Below are 14,400 nucleotides of genomic sequence, written 5' to 3'. Positions count from 1 at the left end.
TAAAAGAGGGATACAGTTGACTCAAGTGGTTTTCCCAGGAGTGTGCTTCAGGAGCCCAGGCAAACCCCACCCCTTCTCCCTGGCCTTCTGATCTGCAGCTCTGCCCCTCAAATCAGTCAAGGCCTGTGCTCTGTACCCTGCCCCAAAGCCTAGGTTCCCTTCCTTCACACTGGGCAAGTTTGTCCACGAGTGTATAGCAGGGCCAGGGCACTAGCAGTGGTGGTTGGTGCTGGCACCCTAGACCCCCGGGAGCACAAGGGTGCACTTTATGCACTTGAATGAGGATCTTGCTTTTCCTGTGCAGCCCCTTGCCAGTATTCCCTTAAAGGGTTTAAAATCTGCAGCATACGGTGGGTGTCCAGCACACCTTGAAGTGCGAGGGGAGGGAGCAATGAGTACACTGGAGGAGGAAGCCTGGGGCTGAGGCGGATGGTGTATGTGGGGTACCTGGCAGGGCTGTGCTCCTCCCACCACTTCAGACTCTCCCTTCAGACCTCACCTGGCCTCCTTTGAACTCCTGTCACCTCAACATCCTTTAGGACCCTCTCCTCCTTTCCGTTCCCAGGACTCTGGTTGAGGGGGTTTTGTGTCTCACCAGGCTAATATCTATGGCCTCTTAGCCCCACTCAGTCAGCAAAGACATGGTTCTCTCCCACAAGTCTTAAGGTACTCCCTCTCCACTGGTCCTTCCTTACTTCCAGGATAAAGCCCGGTTCCTTGGTCTGGCGTCCTGACTGCTAATCTCTGGCCACACTCTCCCCGGTTCCCCAAACCATCACCTGAGCTGCTGCCCGTTCGGCCCGTGCACCAGTCCCAGGTCCTTCTGCCTTTGCACGTGCTGTTCCCTCCGCCCACCCATAATGTCTGTTCTGTCCAGCGTAAACAGAGGGCTACTTGTCCTTCCCGTCCCACCCAGGTCCCGAGGAAGCCCCTGCCGCGGAGGGGATCACACGGCACGGTCGAAAACCCTCCACCAGTAGTCCTGAGCAGGCCCCGCCCTCTGCGAATGATCCTCAGGCCCCGCCCCCGGCAGCTCGGCCCAGCCCCCGCCTCCCACGAGGCACTGCGGCTTCCGGCCCTGGGCAACGCGGGCCGGAAGTGTAGCGTTGCCATGGCGAGGGCCGGGGACGGGGCCCGCCCCCGCAGCGTCTGGAGTAGCGCGAGTTGACCGCCCGGCTGAGTGGAGCAGACCTACTGTGCGGTTGTGGCCTGCGCGACGCAGAAGGTGAGGTGCGGACTTCTGAGACCCGCGGCGGGAGCGGAGCGAGGGAGAGGGGTCCGGGCCGAGGGCAGGGGGCCGCCCAGGAAGGAAGGGAGCCGGCGCCGACCCGATAAAGGAGGCCAGGCCCAAGAAGGAGGAGTTGAGATGAGAGAGAGAAAGGGAGAACGAATAGGTCCGGGGAGGATGAGGAGGCCGGCTGAGGGAGGAGAAAGCCGGGGCCCGGGTGAGGGAGTGGTCGGAGACGGATCCGGCCAGCTCAGGGAGCGGCTCAGGGCAGCAGTCTCACCAGGCCCCACTTGGGCGTTGGTGGCCAAGGCCCAGGGCAACAAGTGCTAAGGGTCAGGAAAGGCTTCTAAATGTGGCAGCCTGTGAAGGCCACCAGTAGGGCATTTCGCATATGAAGTTGTGTGAATTCTTGCAACCTGTTGATTAGGTAGATAGCACTGGAATTATCTTCATTTTCAGCTCAGTAAATAAAGGCCACAGAAAGTGACTTGCCCAGGTTTTGTGTAGGCTTTGGTGTTAAAACCCGAGCCTCTCTGGGGCAAGTTCCTTAAACTTTCAGGGATTCAAGTGACTTCACTTGTAGTGTGGGATGTCCCTGGACTGCCTCATGAATTGGGGTCAGGGCAAGCAGTACTAATTCATCTGTGCTGGGCAGGGCTAGTGCCCCGGCCTGGGAGGGAGTATACAGGTCTGGTTTGGGCCCTGGGCTGTACTAGAGCAGAGGCTCAGGGCACGGTGGGATTAATTTCCATGGGTGCAGAGAGGGGAGGTGTATCTGGAATCTTTCCAGCCTTAGAGGAGCCAGAGCAAAGGTAGCCCTCCCCAAAGCTCTGGGCCTTCCTTTTCTTCCTGGATCCATACTTGAGGGTGGAAGTGGAGGTGGGGGTATCACACCTCCCTTCTCAAACCGTGTCTAGCCCAGCTGTAAGCCCTTCTGGGCATCTTTGCTCACCAGTTGCTTTCTGGCAGGATTGGGGTTTCCCTGGGAGCAATGTCTTGCTTGCAGTGCCCTGGGTCTCCTAAAGGGGCCTCTGGCTGTGCTGCCTAGTTCACTTCAGGTACCCACAGCTGCCACTGGCTAAGGGGAGCTCCAACATGGGGCTGAGTTGCCTGAGGAGCTGGTGGCTGCCTGGTGGATCTTGCACAGACATTGGCTCCATGCTGGTAATTATGGTGGATGTTCAGAGCTCTGAGGGGCCAGCTGCCTGCCCCTGCCCCTGCCCCAAGTTCCCCAGTCTTGTTCAGAGCTGGAATAGGGAAGGCTTTGGTGGTTCCTTCCTTCTGCTAATGCCCAGCTGGATTTCCTCACTATTGGCTGTCACTTGATTGGCCTGTATTGGCCTCATCCCTAACCTGCTTGGGACATGCTTGGACTCTGGTTTCCCCAGAGAGTTTTCTGGGCTGGCGGGCACCTAGCAAGGGGACTTTCCTATCTTTGGATTCCAGTTTGGGGTATATATCCTAGGGATTCCGAAGTCTCTGGTCTATATCAATAGCTGGTTGATACAGCACTCTGCTACATGCAGCTTAGGAACCTCAGTCTCAGGTGAGCCCACAGACCATAGCAGCCCCCAGCCCCGCACCTGCTCTGCCCCAGGTGCATTCCTAGCACCTGTGTCACACCCACCTGTTGGCCAAAATGAGACATCTGGGCAGCAGCTCCAGGCTTTTCCCTCATGTCTAGGTTCTCCTGGACCTTTCTCCAATATGTCCTTGGCACATCTGCACACACACCTAAGTGAAGGCCCTTCCATCAAACTAGCTCAGCCATGAGCCCAGAGTCTCCTACGTCACATTCTGTTCATACCCCCAGTGTCGTACATTCAATAGCTGTTTACCTGTTCATTCATTCATCCAGTTATTGAGTGCTTCCTGTGAGTCATACACTAGACTAAGTTCTGAGGATACAGCAGGGAAACAGCAAGTGGCATGTCAAAGAATTAGAACAAAGGCCTGGTGCGGTGGCTCACACCTATAATCCTAGAACTTTGGGAGGCTGAGGTGGAAGGATCACTTGAGGCCAGGAGTTTGAGACCAGCCTGGGTAATATTGAGACCTCATCTCTACAAAAAAACCAAAAAATATTAGCCGGGCTTGGTGACATGTGCCTGTAGTCGCAGCCACTTGGGAGGCTGGGGCAGGAGGATTTTTGAGCCCAGGAGTTTGAGGTTGCTGTGTGCTATGATGACACCACTGCATTCTAGTCTGGGTGAACCTGTCTCAAAAAGAAAAAAAAAAATTAAAACAGGAGGGTGATGAGATAAGAGAGCGACAAGGTAAACACAGAGGACCTTTGAGGAGGTCACATTTAAGATGTGGTCTGAGTTACAAGAAGGAGCAAGCCCTATCCTAGATCTGGTGATCTGGTGGAAGAACTTTACAGGTAAATGGAACAGTAAATGCAAGATAGAGGTGATGATGGAGATGATAGTACCAAATAAATGTGATAGACTAGGGGTTAGAAAACCTTTTCACTGAAGAGGTAGATAGTAAATATTTTAGGTTTTCCTAAAATATGGTCCATGTGGTTTCTTTCAGAACTCTCCAACTCTGCTATTTTGTAAAAAGCAGCCACAGACAATACATAAGTGAAGGAGCTGTGTTTCAACAAAACTTTTATCTGTGAACACTAAAATGTGTCAGAAAGTACTGTTCTTTTAATTTTTTCTCAATCATTTAAAAATGTAAAAGCCCTTCTCAGCTTATGTGCCATATAAAAACAGACTGCGGACTGAAGTTTGCTAACCCCCATGCCAGATGCCAAAAATGCTATGTGTATTAACTCATTGAATCCTCACAAGAACCTTATGAAGAAGGTACTGTTAGCATTGCATTTACAGATGAGGAAACTAAGGCAAAGGAAGTCAAGAAACTTTACCAAGCCCTGCAACTCACTGCTGCTTCAATCCTAGAGTCTGGCTGCAGAGCCAAGTTCCCAATAGGTCACATTGGCCCAGGCTCCTGAAGTCAGAAAACAGGCCAGTGTGGCTGTGCTGAGAGAGAACAGGGCAAGCAGGGCCAGGCCTTGCAGGGTATAGAGGCTGGGGTAGAACTTTTGGATTGTGTACTTCTATTTTTTACATCAAACTCTATTGAGGTATAATTTACATGTAGTAAAATATACCTATTTTAAGTGTACAGTTTGGTACATTATGATTACAACCATGATCCGGAACATAGAACATTTCCGTCACCCGAAAAAGTTCCCTCATTCCCCTCTGTGGTCAGTTGGCCCCCCACCTAGCCCCAGGCAACCACTGATCTGCTTTCTATTACTATAGATTAAATGTCCCTTTTTTAGAATTTCACATCAATGGACTCATATGTAATGAACACTTTTGTGTCTGACTTCTTTTGCCAGACAATGTTTTGGAGATTCAGGTTGTTGTATTTGGTAATTCATTCCGTTTTTTTTGCTAAGTAGTTTGGTATTCCCTTGTATAGATACACCACCATTTTTTAAAACAGAATTTTATCTATCTATCTATTTATTTATTTATTTTTAGGGAAAGGGTTTTTGGTCTGTTGCTCAGGCTGGAGTGCAGTGGCCAGATCATGGTTCACTGCAGCCTTGAACTCCTGGGCTCAAGGGATCCTCCCAACTAGCTGGAACTGCAGGTATGTGCCACCACACATGACTAATTTTTCTTATTTTTGGTAGAGATGGGTCTTGCTATGTTGCCCAGGCTGGTCTCAAACTCTTGGCCTCAAGTGATCCTCCCACCTCAGCCTCCTAAAGTGCTAAGATTACAGGTGTGAGCCATCATCCCCAGCATTTTTTTTATTGGGTGGGCAGCCCCCTGAACTAGAATAGGTTCAGAGAGACTCCCCATTTTTCTATACATATACCTGTTGGTGGACATTTCAGTTTTTGGCTATTATAAGTAGAACAGCTGTGAACATTTCATGTATACAAGTCTTTGTATGAACATGTTTTTATTTGTCTTGGATTAATACCTAGAGATAGAAATGGGTTGAAGTATGTGTTTATAAGGAAGTGCCAAACTATTCCCTAAACAGTTGTATCATTTTATATTCCCAGTTGTTCCACATCTTCTTTAACTCGATATTATCGTTTTAAACTTTATCATTTTCATGGATTTGTGTGTAATGGTAGCTCATTGTGCTTTTAGTGTTCATTTCCCTAATTTTGAATGGTGCTGAGCATCTTTTCATGGGCTTATTTTATTGGTTGTGTTTGTGTATCTTCTTTTGTGAAGTGTCCAAATCTTTTGCCCTTAAAAAATGGGTGTTTGGCCGGGCGTGGTGGCTCACGCCTGTAATCCTAGCACTCTGGGAGGCCGAGGTGGGCGGATCGTTTGAGCTCAGGAGTTCGAGACCAGCCTGAGCAAGAGCGAGACCCCATCTCTACTAAAAATAGAAAGAAATTATATGGACAGCTAAAAATATATATAGAAAAAATTAGCCGGGCATGGTGGTGCATGCCTGTAGTCCCAGCTACTCGGGAGGCTGAGACAGGAGGATCGCTTGAGCTCAGGAGTTTGAGGTTGCTGTGAGCTAGGCTGAAGCCACGGCACTCACTGTAGCCTGGGCAACAGAGTGAGACTCTGTCTCAAATATAAAAAAAAAAAAAAAAAAAAATGGGTCGTTTGGCCTCCCAGTGGTTACCAGAGGCTGTGTTTTTACATTGCCTGTATAGAAAGAGGAGACAGAGTAAAGCTACCCCATGTACACCCCAGCCCAGGCCCTGTGCCTAGTCTGTATTGTGAATGGGAGAACATGGAATTGAGGAAAAAAAAAAAAAAAGTGGGTCGTTTGTTGTTTCAAATTTTAAGTGTTCTTTGTATCTTCAGGATCCTTTTGTATTTTCAAGTCCTTTGCTTGATATATGTATTGCAAATATATTCTCCTAGTCTATGAATTGCGTTTTAATTTTCTTAACAGTGTCTTGAAGAACAGTTGCTTCTAATTTTTAAGAAGTTCAGTTTATCACGTTTTTTCTCTTTGTGCTTTCGTTTAAAGGGCAGGTAGGGATCAAGGTTCATTGTTTTCCATGTGGCTACCCAGTTGTTTCATCGTCATTTTTTGAACATTGTCCTCTCCCCATTGTATTACTTTACCTTTCTCCTTTGTAGTTTTGTTGAAAATCAATCTACAGTATATGTGTGGATCAATTTCTGGATTCTTTATTCATTGATTTTATGCTGATATCCCATAAATTTGATTATTGTAGCTTTAGGATAAGTCTTGAAATCAAGTAGTGTAATTCTCCAAGTTGGCTTCTTGTTTTCCAAATCATTCTGACTCTTCAAGGAATTATTCAGTTCTGTATAAATTTTAGAATTAGCTTGTCAATTTCTACAAAAAGTCTTCCTGGGATTTTGATTGGAATTGTGTTGAAGCTATAGATATATTTGGAGAGATATATTCATTGATATACAATATACAATATACAGCATGGTGTATTTCTTCACTTATTTAGGGCTCCGTATTATAAATATCTATTGCTGTGTAATAAATTATCTCAGAATATAGGGGCTTAAAGCAATAAACATTTATTATCTCGCGGTTGCTATGGGTCAGGAATTCAGAAACGGTTCAGCTGGGTGGTTCTGGCTCCAGGTCTCATGTGGTTGCAGTTAGGAGAATCCACAGTCCTCTGAGGTCATGACACTGGCTGGAGGATCCCTCACAAGATGGCTCCCTCACATGGCTGTTGGCAGGAGGCCCCTGTTTCTCATACACAGGCCTTTCCATAGACTACTTGAGTGTTTTACATCATGGCAGCTGATTTTCTTTAGGGGGAGCCATCAAAGAGAGCAAGCAAGAAGTCTTTTATGACTTACTCGTCTCTGAAGGTATACACCATCATCTTTGCTTTTTTTTTTCCTTCTTATTTGTTAGAAGTGAATAACTAGGTCCCACCCATACCTGAGGGGAAGGGGATTAGACACTTTTTTTTTTTTTTTTTTTTTGAGACAGAGTCTCCCTCTGTCACCCAGGCTAGAGTGCAGGTCTAGAGTGCAGTGGTGTCATGATAGCTCACTGCAACCTCAAACTCCTGGGCTCAAGTGACGCTCCTGCCTCAGCCTCCCAAACTGCTGGGATCACACAGGCTTGAGCTACTGTGCTCGGTTTTAATTTGGTAATATTTTAAAAGGATTTTTGCAATTATTTATGAGGAAATTGGTCTGTAGTTTTCTTCACTTGTCATGTCTGTCTGGTTTTGGGATTAGGGTAATGCCATCTTCATAAAATGAGTTGAGATGTGTTTCTTACTCTTCTATTTTCAGAAAAGTGTTTTGTAGTCTTGGTATTATTTCTTCCTTAAATATTTGATATAGTTTAGCAATGAAGACCTCTGGAGTTTTCTTTGAGGGACAGTTTGTAATTACAAATTTAATTTCTTTAATAGACATAGAAGTATTGAAGTTTTCTATTTCTTAGTGAACCCATTTTGATAATTTATTTCATTCAGGGAATTTGTCCATTTATCTAAGTGGCAATTTTTTTTTTTCTATAAAGGGCCAAAGAGTAACTATTTTAGGCATTTTAGGCTTTATGGTCTCTGTTGTAGCTACTCAACTCTGATGTAGCACAAAACAGCCATGTAGACAATACATAAACAAACGAGCATTGCTGTGTTCTAATAGCACAACATCTATAAAATCAGATAATAGGCCAGGTATGGCCTACTGGTTAGTTTGTTAACTCCCAACCGAAATTGTTGAGCTTATCATCATAACTTTTTCAAAATATTCCCATTTTTGTCCTTTTAATGCTTTATAGGCTGGGTGTGGTGGCGCACAACTGTAGTCCCAGTGACTTCAAGGCTGAGGCGGGAGGATCATTTGAGCCCAGGAATCTGAGGCTGCAGTGAGAGCTATGATTGTGCCACTGCACTCTGGAGGAGACAGAGCAAGACTTCTCTTTAAAAAAAATGCTTTGGGCTGGGCATGGTGGCTCAGGCCTGTAATCCTAGCATTCTGGGAGGCCGAGGCAGGAGGATCCCGTGAAGTCAGGAGTCTGAGACCAGCCTGAGCAAGAGCGAGATCCCATCTCTACTAAAAATAGAAAGAAATTAGCAAGACAACTAAAAATAGAAAAAATTAGCCAGTCATGGTGACGCAGGCCTGTAGTCCCAGCTACTCGGGAGGCTGAGGCAGGATCACTTGAGCCCAGGAGTTTGAGGTTGCTATGAGTTAGGCTGACACCATGGCACTCTAGCACGGGCGACAGAGCAAGACTCTGTCTCAAAAAAAAAAAAAAAAGATAAGGAAAAAAAATGCTTTGTAGGATCTGTAGTAATGTTGCCTTTTCAAGCTTCTCCAAGCACAGCTGCATTTTAGAAAATGAAAAAAAGAAACAGAAAGGTGCACCAGTTCATTAACGGTCAGGGAAATGCACATTAAAACCCCAGCTCATACTGTACATGTCCATCAGAACAGAAAGAATGAAAAAGACCACAGAGACCATGTGCTGGGGAGGGTGTGAACACCTGCGAGCACCTCATTCTACCACAGGGTGTCCCTTTGGAAGTGAGCAACTTGCCATGCTCTTTTCTGGGGCCAGGCCCAGCTCTTGGCCTCAGGGGACTTGATGTGATTTAGCCCAGGTCCCCGTTGGCCAATGTCCTGGGAATGCCCTTTGTAGCATGTCCCCTAGACTTGCAGGATCATGTTGCATTTCTGTTGGAGGCAGTGCCTGGGGTGGATGGCTGGTGGGGGTGGATAGCTGGTGGGGGTGTCTAACGGCTACTATCTCTTGGACACCCTGTGGTAGGATGAGGTGCTCCCAGGTGTTCGCACCCTCCCCAGCACATGGTCTCTGTGGTCTTTTTCATTCTATCTGTTCTGATGGACATGTACAGTATGAGCTGGGGTTTTAATGTGTATTTCCCTGACCGTTAATGAACTGGAGCACCTTTCTGTTTCTTTTTTTCATTTTCTAAAATGCAGCTGTGCTTGGAGATTTTGTGTTTATTGATCACTTGTTCATCATCTCGTGAAGTATCTGTTTATGTCTTTGGCTTATTTTTCTATTAGGTGGTGGTTTTCTTTTTGTTATTTAGTGGTTCTTTTTATACTAGTTGTTGGTTATGTATTGCAGATATCATTTCCCAGTCTGTGGCTTGCTTGTCCATTCTTTTCATTTTTAAACTTTTTATTTTAAGATGATGTCAGGTTCACATACAGTTGTAGGAAATGGCTCAGCTAGATCCCTTGCAGACTTCCCACATTCCACCAATGTTAGGTGACATCATGCCTAACTATACAGTATAATGTCGCAAGGGAACGTTGACATCTGTACATGCCGTGGACCTTGTTCACAGCTTTGCATGGGCTTGTGTATGCATATGTGTGTGTGTGTGTTCTGTGCAGTGATGTCACTGTAGAATGTGTGTGACCATCACACAGTCAGGACCCAGCACAGCACATCTCAGAGACCTCCCCAGCTGCTCCTTTATAGCTCCTGCCACTTCCCTAACCCCTGGGAACCATCTTCTATTTTCCATCTCCGTGATTTTACCATTTCAAGAATGCTCTATAAATGGAATCCTACAGGGTGTGACCTTGGAGATTAGCATGGTGTCCTGAGGCCTATCCAAGTTGTGTACATCACTAGTCTTTTCCTTTTGACTGCTGAGGAGTCTTCCATGGTGTGAATAGACCACCGCGTGTTTAACCATTCATTTGTAGGACACTTGGTTTTTTTCAGTTTTTGGCTGTTATGAATAAAATTGCTATGAACATGTGCAATTTTTTGTGTTACTTAAATTTTCATTTCCCTGGGATAAATGCCCATGAGTGCAGCTGCTGGGTTATACAGTACTTGAATGTTAGCTGTTTTGTTCTGTTTTAAGAAATTTCCAACATGTTTTCCAAAATGGCTGTTCCATTTCATGTTTTCACTAGCCATGTGTGAGACCCTTTTCTTCACACCTTACTCTTCTATACGTATGTAGCGGCATCTTACTGTGCTTTTGGTTTGCATTTTCCTGGTGGCGAGGGATGCTTATCCACTCCTCTGTACCTCCTCTTCAGTGAACTGTTTGTCCACATCTGTTGCCCATTTTTTTTATTCATAACTACCCCAAAACTTATCCCAATTTTTAATTGGATTGATTCTTTCTGATTCTTGTGCTCTTGACCGAAGTCCTTTGTTCAGTGTGTGGTTTGCAGATATTTTCTCACTCAGTAGCTGTCTTTTTTCCTCTCTCTTCACAGGTCTTTTTTTTTTTTTCTTCTTCTTTTTTGAGACAGGGTCTTGCTCTGTCGCCCAGACTGGAATGCAGTGGTGAGATCACAGTTCACTTCAGCCTCGAACTCCAGGGCTCAAGCAGTCCTCCTACCTTGGCCTTCTGAATAGCTGGGACCACAGGCAGCAGCCACTGTTTCCAGCCACAAGGCCTTTAGCAGAGCAAACGCTTTTAATTTTGGTGAGGTCCAGTTTATCAGTATTTTATTTTATGGAATGTGCTTTTGGTGTTAACTCTTTGTAGAAGTTTTATTGCTTCACCTTTTACATTTAGATGTGCAGTTCATGCAGGGTAGAGGCAGACTTTTTTTTACATATGTATGTATATCCAATTGACCCAATACCATTTATTTGAAAAGGCTTTTCCTACTGCTCTGCATTATCATAAATAGAGAGTCTACAGGTGTGGGGGTTTATTTCCAGACTCTATTTTGTTCCGTTGGTTTATTTCTCTATCCCTAAGCAAATACGTCAGGGTCTTATTTACCAAACTGTATAATAAATCTTGATATCAAATACTGTAAGTACTTCAAATTTGTTCTTTTTCAGGATTGGCCCTTCTGTTCTTGGCCTTTTGCATTTCTATGTAAAATGGAAAATTAGCTTGTGAGTTTTGCATGATTTTGATTGGGACTGCACTAAATCTTAGGTGAATTTGGGGAGAAATGACATCTTTACAGTTCTGAGTCTTTCAACCCAAAGGCATGGTGTCTCCCTCCATTTGTTTAAGTCTACTCTCATATCTTTTCATAATATTTTGTGGTTTTCTGTGCACATCTTTTGTTAGATTTATTCCTAGGCATTGGTGCTTTTGGATACTATTCTATTATTCTATTATAAATAGGAGATGGCCGGGCGCGGTGGCTCACGTCTGTAATCCTAGCACTCTGGGAGGCTGAGGCGGGAGGATTGTTTGAGCTCAGGAGTTCGAGACCAGCCTGAGCAAGAATGAGACCCTGTCTCTACTAAAAAAATAGAAATTAGCTGGACAACTTAAAATATATAGAAAAAAAATTAGCCGTGCATGGTGGTGCATGCCTGTAGTCCCAGCTACTTGGGAGGCTGAGGCAGGAGGATCACCTGAGCCCAGGAGTTTGAGGTTGCTGTGAGCTAGGCTGATGCCATGGCACTCTAGCCTGGGCAATAGAATTAGACCCTGTCTCAAGAAAAAAAAAAAAAAAATAGGAGGTGTATATCCACTTCTGATAGCTTTGGTCTTCTCAGGTAACTTGTTTCTGTCTGGAAGATTTCTGCAGGCCTTGGAGCTGTCCTGGGGAGTGGCTATGCCTGGTCTTCAGCCAGGGCCTCTGCTGATGTGTTTAGAGTAACTGGGGCTGTGATTCCTCACCCAAGCCCAGTGGAGCTGGGGGTGGCAGCTGAGGGTGTGGGGATGGGGTCAGGACCAGCCTGCGGGGAGCACTGGAGATGTGAAGGCAGGGCTTGTAGGAGTGAGCTGGGCAAAGGGGCGATGGACAGAGAAAATGGGCAGAGAGAACGATGGCAGAGAAGCGATGGCAGAGAACGGGGTGTAGAATTGAGCTGATGGGGTGGGGGCAGTCACTGGTGGTGATGGGTTGAGGGTATAGGACATTGTCTCGAAGAAGAGGTCAAGGCTGTTGAAGGATCATCCAAGAGGATGTTGAGGCCACAGGAGTTCTTACAGTGATGAGTGGGGGGTGGTGCTGGCAGCAAGGGCGGGTGCTGGGTGGTGACTGCATCCCAGCTAGGACCCTTGGGGGCAGGGGCTGTAGGCCTAAGTGAGAAGCAAGGGGGAGGGTGCCTCCCCTCCAGGCCCCCAGACAGGGCTGCCGGGGAGGGAGCAGCTCAGAAAGAGCCAGGTTCCCTCAGCAGGGAGGATGCCAGGGAGGGGTTCAGGATGAGGGTGTGGAGAGCCTGGGTCAGAAGCCCCTCCTCTGTCCTGCTTCTGTGGTTACTACTCACCTCTGCCTCTCTCCTATTTCAGCCAAAGTTCTCAGGAGGGTTCCCCCTTATAGGGGTGACACCTTCCACCCGCATCCTTCCCCACTGCTCATTCCCCTTCAGGCGGCAGGGATCTCCAAATCTTTTCTTACAAAAGATAAAAAGGTTTGTTGTTCTTTAAAAAAGATTACATGTGCACATGGCAGGTGTGTCTATGGGCATGGACAAGTCAGGTCTGACTCAAGGTCACCACGTGTGCTGCCTAAGCCCATGGTCCAGAGGTGGATCCTGCTTTTATTTTGCAGGTATCAGTGATGAGGGAATTGAGGGTCCCTCGTCTGTCTGGTGTCTACAGTGGGATTTGTGTGCTTCCATGAACTGTCAGTCCTTTGCCCACTTGGGTGTGGCTCCTTTGTGGATTGATCTGAGGACGACTTTGTCTCATTTATTGTAAATGTTTTTGCCCACTTGGTCATCTGTCCTATGATTTTGTAGGTTTGGTTTTGATTTGTTTTAACAGTGTAGACATTTTTTAAATTTATAATTAAATTAAATTGCATCATAACACATGCAAATGCAGAAATTTTGAAAATTTGTTTTCTTTTTTGGAGCAGGGTCTTGCTCTGTCACCCAGGCTGGAGTGTAGTGGCTCGATCCATAGCTCACAGCAACCTCAGACTCCTGGGCTCAAGCAATCCTCCTTCTGCCTCAGCCTCCTAAGTAGCTGGGACTACAGGTGCACACCAGCACACCCACCTAACTTTTTTTTTTTTTTTTTTTTTTGTAGAGACAGGGTCTTGCTGTGTTGCCTAGGCTGGTGTGGAACTCCTGGGCTCAAGCAATTCTTCTGCCTCGGCCTCCCAAAGTGCTGGGATTATAAGGGTGAGTCACCACGCCAGGCCCATTTTGAAAATTTAGTGCAATCAGATTTATCAGTTTTTCTTTTCTGTTTCTGGGGTTTGTGTCAACTTTAGGAAGCTTTTTCCTTTGCTGGGATTCCTTCTTGTACTGTTGTGGTTTTATTTTTTCCTTAAGGTATGTCTGTGATCTGTCTGGGTCTGTTCTGGTGTGAGGAGTGAAGTGGATTCCTGCCCCGTTGTTCCAGTCAGTCACTCACTGTCCAGCACTCCATACCGAGAGGTCTGCGCCCATTGGCCCTGCATGGAGCCTCACCCTGCCACTGTCCCAGCTTTCCTACAGGATGTTCTAGGCTCCTGTCTGTGCGCTGGCTGGCCATGCCCTCCTGGGCACTCTCTCCTGGGCTTCCTGGCCCTGGTCTCTCCCTGGTGCTCTTCCTCCATGAACACTGCCTACTTCTCCAGTGCTGGGGGACATCCAGTGCTGGGGGTCAGTTGTGTGTGGAACACATGTCCCCAGAGTCCCTGGCTGCCAGTGGCTGAATAGGGCTTGTACCTAGAGCCCTTGCATGCACCCTCAGTGTGTTCAGCGGCCCCACCGAGAGTCTATCCCTGCAGTTCCTGTCCCCCAGAGGTCCCCTTTGCTTGTATACATAAACAAATCTGTATATACATAGCACCTTTAACCAGGGTGGAGTCAACCTCTGCACTGTGGTCAACATAGTGTAGCCACTGTCCGGTGACTGTTAGATCCACCTCATCTTGTTAAGAGATACGTGTGCATAGATGTTATTCCACAGAATGACTAGACATAATTTACTTTTCCCAAAATGATGGGCAAATAAGTTTCCCAGTTTTTGCTCTTATAGATATTGCTACAAATAAAACTCTTTTGGTTGGCAGTGACAGGAACCAACTCCAACAAGCTTAAGCACAAGAGAGACATAAAGCCTCTCTCCAGGGAGGGCAGGCAGGGGGCGGGTGGTGCTGGGCTGGCCCTCTTGCTGCCCAGTCACTGCCTGCTATTACTTCCTGGCCTCCTCCTGCCCTTACCCCTCCCTCTCTTCTTCCATGTCTCGAATAGCACACAGCCTCTCCCTACCCCTCGTCCCTGTCTCAGGTTGAATAAAGCAAACACTTTCTGTCCCTCTGGGCTCTGGCTGCACCATGGATGCT

General features: G+C 46.6%; 1 non-coding gene across 1 annotated transcript; it reads left to right on the top strand.

Annotated features, from left to right (window-relative positions):
- Positions 1-5,840: 5,840 nt before the first annotated feature.
- Positions 5,841-5,972, top strand: LOC138382284 (small nucleolar RNA SNORA51). Its single transcript, XR_011233373.1, has one exon. It is a non-coding gene; the product is annotated as a small nucleolar RNA SNORA51 (small nucleolar RNA).
- Positions 5,973-14,400: the final 8,428 nt, after the last annotated feature.

Source organism: Eulemur rufifrons, chromosome 3 (assembly GCF_041146395.1).
Source record: "Eulemur rufifrons isolate Redbay chromosome 3, OSU_ERuf_1, whole genome shotgun sequence".
Classification (NCBI taxonomy): Eukaryota; Metazoa; Chordata; class Mammalia; order Primates; family Lemuridae; genus Eulemur; species Eulemur rufifrons.
Note: the sequence above shows the minus strand (reverse complement) of the source record. Positions and strands in the feature narration are given on the sequence as shown.